We start from the raw sequence: 6,000 nt of genomic DNA, 5'->3' as shown, positions 1-6,000 counted from the left end.
TTGACTAGTGTCTTGAATTTATCATTTTGAATCTGCCTTATGCTATTATCTGAGAGTCCTTCCTTTAGATAAATATCAAATCAAAGCCTTCTATAGTATGTCAAGTGGGGTAGTTTCAGATGGTTTGTAAACAGATTTTTAAGTCTTCCTTTTGGAGAGTATGATGAGCTGCAAAGGGAATCTTTGTATAGAGTCAGTCCAATGACAAATATAGGTCTTCTAGGCTTATGGAAGGATAAGAAATAAGAAAAAAGGGCTCTCCTGGGATCTGAAGGAATTAAGGTTTGGCTTGGGTTGGAAAGGCAGAGTGGTTATATAGTACAATCATTGGCTTAACTCTAATTGTTTCCTTAAGCTTACCTGTTTTCTTTTAAAATTTTTATTTTTAAATTTAATAATTTTCTTTTCAACCTCTTGTGGAAAATTTGAGACATACAGATAAAATAGTCTAATGAACCTCCAAGTACCTGTCACCCAGCTTTAAAAAATTATCAATTCATAGCCAGTCTCATTTCATTTAAACCTCCACCCAATTTGCATATTATTTTGAGGCAAATGCCAGGCATCTTATTTCACCCATAAATATTTTATTATGTATCCTAAATGATAATAGCTCTTTTTAGAAGACTATAATAAAAACATTGTATGTACAAAAGAATTAGTAAAAATTTCTTAATATCAAATAGTAGTATTCAAATTTACAGTTACCTCATGAGTATCACACAAAAATTGTTAAATTCCAGTCAGAATTTAAAGGGCTACACATTGTAATTCATTGATATATCCTTTAAATCTTTTTAAATTCATGGATTCCTCCATCTCATTTTTGAAATTCCCTTGCAAATTATATTTGAAAAAATTGGTTCATTTGTCTAGTTTTCTACCGTTTGGTTTTTGCAGATTGCATTCTTGAGGTGTCATTTAACATGTTCCTTTCTCTTCTGTATTTTCTGTAAATTGTAATTAAATCTAGAAACTTATCAGGCTCAGGTTCTTATCTTTTTTTCTTTTGCTAGACTACTGTATAAGGTGGTGGTATAATCTTCCATCAAGAGGCATTTAATGTCTGGTTGTCTCCTGTAATTTAGCAGCTATCTATATGTGTTGATTTTAAAAGCCAAATATAAGCATAAGGCTTCCCTCCCTGGTGTGATAGCCACAGTCCACATGTGGCTGTAGAACAATTGAAATGTGGCTAGTCAGAGTTGAGGTGCTCTAAGTGTAAGAATACATGTTGGATTTCAAATACTTAGTAAAAACCAAAATAATGTAAAATTATCTCACTATTATGTTTATATCGTTTACATTTTAAATGACAATATTTTGGATACATGGGATTAAATAAAACATTATTAAAAATAATTTCATCTGTTTCTTTACTTTTTAAATGTAAGAAAATGTAAACTCATGTATGTGGCATGCATTATAATTGTATTGGACAGTGATGTTATAAGGCATCATAAGGAAAACAGAAGATCCCTGCCCCATTCTTCCTACTTCTTATTCCTGTTCCCCAACGGCAATGACTTTCCTCTATCATTTTTCTACCCTCTGTATTTCCATGTAACATTTATAGCATTTAGCTGAGCAGTTACTATGTGTCATTTATGTTCTAAGTGCTCTACTTCTATGAAGGCAATTAATCTTCAGAAGAGCATCATTTTAGAAATGAGGAAACAGCAACAGAAAGGTTAAGTAACTTATCCAAGTCATAGGTCCAGTATATGATAGAGCTAGGATTAGATTCTAATTGTTAAAACCAGAGCAGCTGAGCTCCAGAGCCCTTGGTCTTAAAACTTTACCATAGAGAAGCAGACGTGGCTGAACTGATAGAGCATCTGCCTACCATATGGGAGGGTCCAGGGTTCGATATCCAGGGCCTCCTGACTGAAGTGATGAGCTGGTTCTTGCACAGAGCTGCTGTGTGCAAGGAGTGCTATGCCACGTAGGGGTGCCCCATGCTCAAGGCGTGCGCCCCTCAAGAAGAGCCTCCCCCTGTGAAAAAAGCACAGCCTGCCCAGGAGTGGCGCTACACATACAGAGAGCTGACCCAACAAAAAAGAGACACGGTTTCCCAGTGCAGCGAGGGTGCAAGCGGACACGGAAGAATATACAGCAAGTGGACAGAGAGCAGACAACAAGGGGGGGAGGGAAGGGGAGAGAAATAAATCTTTAAAAAAAAACAAAAAACACAACTTTATCATATTGTTCCTTTGCTTATTTGCCCTTTCTCTTTTTTCAAATGTAAATATCTACTTACTTTCTACTATGGAAGATTAAGATTTTGCTTTCTCACACCCCTCCCCCCTCAAATTATAGGCCCCTACACTGGTACTTCTGTTCCCATCACCCCGCTCCCCCAATTTAGTTGTATAATTTTAATTAAAATTTTCAATATATATTAATTATACATTGATAATATTGTATTCTGTAGTATAGCATACTATGACTACATTTCCTATTTTAGGAATATTTTTGGTTTTCTGGAAGTAGAAGTGCCTTAATTATACTTGGCTGAGTTTACTTTTTATTTTTTATTAATTTATCCCCAGATTTACTCACTGTCATTTTTTATTCCTCAAATCATTTTCTCTCAGGGAGACACTCTTCATAGAGTCCTTCATCCTCTAGTCTGGAATGATTGCTCTCTAGGTTACAGAGTACATCTGTCATTGTAGGATTGATCATACTGGGACTTGCCTTTGTTTTCTCTTGCCTTGGTATTCTACAGATAACAGGAAATCCTTGTCTTTTTATGTTTGCTTGTTTATGCCTTTGTTTTGATGGAGCATATTCTCTAGTAGCTTCTTGAGGAAAGGTATATTGTAGGTAAGATTTTTAACATTTGCATATCATGAAAATTCTGTTGCTTTTGAGCAAGTTTGGGTAAATATAGACTTCATTGCTCCATTGTCTTCTGGTTTACAATTTTGCTATTGAACAGTTCAGTGCCATTTTGTTTCTCAATTTTTTGTATATGATCTGTAATTTTTAACCTTGAAGAGTTTAAGATCCTGTCTTTATTGATGGTGTTCTGTAGTTTCACTCTGATGTACTTTGGTGTTGGGTTTGTTTTGTTTTTGTTTTTGTTGTTTGTTGTTTTTTAGGTACTGGGGCTGGGGATTGAACCTGGGACCTTGTATGCAGGAAGCTGGTGCTCAACCATTGAGCCACATTGGCTCCTGTACATAGTTGGTTTTTTTGTTTGTTTGCTTGCTTGTTTTAAGGAGGCACTGGGAAATGAACACAGGACCTGCCATGTAGAAAGCAGGCGTTCAACTGCTTGTGCCACATCTGCTCCCTTTATTCATTCTTTCTGCTGAGTGTTTGGCCTTTTCAATCAGAAAAAATATATCCTTTTCTGTAATGTTTTCTTATATAATTTCTTTTATACTTTCCTTCTATTATCTGTTCTTCTTTAGAAGTCCTTTAATGAATGCTGAATTTACTGGTTTAATCCTCTTCTCTCCCATCTTCATCTTGTCTTTATGAATTACTTAGAAAATTTCTTCAGTTTTATCTTGGATCCCTGCTGTTGGATTATTTTATTTCTGCTTTTTTCAGTTTCTAGTATCTCAACTCTGCAGGTTCCTTTTAAATTTTTTTTACTCCGTTCATTAACACTATTCCCTTGAAAGTCTCTTTTATTATTCAGCTTCATCCCAGTCTTTCAAGTTATAATCTAGCCTTAATTATCTCAGGATTCTTCATATTTGAGAGGCAAAAAGAAAGCTAATTGGAAAGTCTCTTTGCATAGGTAGGGCCTTTCAATTGGTGGGTTTTATTGTAGGGTCAGAGAGCAATGAGGTTTTTTCATTAGCTATTCCTCCCATCCCCAACATCATTTTCTGAAGGTTTTTCTTCAGGGTGGGTTAGTTTATCTGGAGAGGGATGTTCTGGTTTTCTATCAAGGATGGTATGAGCCGGGCTGTCAGAGGTTCTTGGAGCCAAGTGAAGACGGGGCTAGGTATTTCATTGTTCATTATTCATACTGTCACTTAATGTTCCTGTTTTCAGTAAGGTCTCTTCACTGCCATTCTCGCCCCTAGATAATTAGTTGGAAGTTTCACCTGTTTTCTTTACCACATTAATGTTAAATCAATACAAACAACAACCCAAAGTATCAACTGCCTATAAAGAGGTACCATATAGTGCTGATTGACATAAGTCATCATTATCATCATTATAGCATGTTATTACATATTTGATATATTATCTGATTTAATCTTCAATCAGATTATTCCTACTTGGCAACACTTAAATCAGATTGTAGGTCATAATACTTAAACATTTCTTTCCATTTTCCATCTTATCCTTGGTCCTGGAGAAACTTGTACCACTGAAAAGTGGTAGTGACAAAATTAACTTTTCCCTTAATAAATTGCTGTTCTTTTACACAATGAAAAAACATTTTTTACTGGATAGTGGGAGAAGCAGTCAATGTTTCATTTGTTTTTAATAATACAGAAATTCTCACATATTAGCTTCTGATTCTACTATCTAGTATTTCCATGGGATATATACACTTTATAGCAAAACGGAACATTATCACAGAATTCAAGAGACCTGAACCTGACTGAGATCATGCAGGTAAGAAAGTGTAAATGAAGGAAAACTGAGTCACTTTGAGTAATTCAGAACTGGGCTATCCACTTTCACCACTTTTTCTATGACTTCTTTCTCTGCCATTATGGAAGAATGTACAGTATTTTAAAATATCTGGCTTTTCTTCTACATTTCTAAGACCTTTGATCTACTCTTGTATTATCAAAGTAAAAGTGATATTCCTTTGTTACTAAAATAAAACAGCCACCTGGTAAATGATGTATTAAGTCATATGCTATATTTTTGACTTTTAAATGGGGCATATGACACCACAGGTCTTAGTAATGGTTTACTCTTAAGAGTTAATTGCAGGGAAGCGGACTTGGCCCAATGGATAGGGTGTCCGCCTACCACATGTGAGGTCTGTGGTTCAAACCCGAGGCCTCCTTGACCCATGTGCAGTGCTGATGTGCGCAAGGAGTGCCATGCCATGCAGGGGTGTCCCCCATGTAGGGGAGCCCCACGTGCAAGGAGTGCGCCCCGTAAGGAGAGCCACCCAGTGCAGAAGAAAGGGCAGCCTGCCCAAGAATGGTGCCGCACACAGAGAGACCTGACACAACAAGATGACACAACAAAAAGAAACAAGATTCCCAGTGCTGCTGATAAGGCTAGAAGCAGTCACAGAAGAACACACAGCGAATGGATACATCAGACAACGGGGGGGAGGGCTGAAGTGGAGAGAAATAAATAATTTAAAAAATTTTTAAAAAAAAGATTTATTTAATCCTACCCCCCCCCCCCCGTCTGTTCTCTGTGTCTATTTGCTGCGTCTTGTTTCTTTGTCCGCTTCTGCTGTTGTCAGCGGCACGGGAAGTGTGGGCGGCGCCAATCCTGGGCAGGCTGTACTTTCTTTCCTTGCGCGCATCAGCACTGTGCATGGACCAGCTCCACACGGGTCAAGGAGGCCTGGGTTTTGAACCGCCTTCCATGTGGTAGACGGACGCCCTAACCACTAGGCCAAGTCCGTTTCCCTGAAAAAATCTTAAAAAAAAAATACTTGTACCTCTTTTTCACTAATCTTCTCATCAGCTGTTAACCCCATCTATTGGATTTATTTTAGTTACTACGTTCCTAAATTCTAGAATTTGCTGTTAAACCTATCTATTGGACTTACTTGAGTTATTCCTAAATTCTAGAATTTGATACTTTTTTTAAAGATATATTTTGTATTTGTTTCTCTCCCCCCCCCCACCCCAGTTGTCTGTGCTGCGTGTTCTTCTTTTGTCCACTTCTGTTGTCAGTGGCACAGGAATCTGTCTCTTTCTGATGAGTCATCTTGCTGCATCAGTTCTGTGTGTGTGCAGCACCATTCCTGGACAGGCTGACTTTCGCGCTGGGTGGCTCTCCTTACAGGGCGCACTCCTTGCACGTGGGGCTTCCCTACATGGGGGACAC

This window comes from Dasypus novemcinctus, chromosome 11, assembly GCF_030445035.2.
Source record: "Dasypus novemcinctus isolate mDasNov1 chromosome 11, mDasNov1.1.hap2, whole genome shotgun sequence".
NCBI lineage: Eukaryota > Metazoa > Chordata > Mammalia > Cingulata > Dasypodidae > Dasypus > Dasypus novemcinctus.
The sequence above is the reverse complement of the archived record's forward strand: the minus strand, read 5'-3'. Positions refer to the sequence as shown.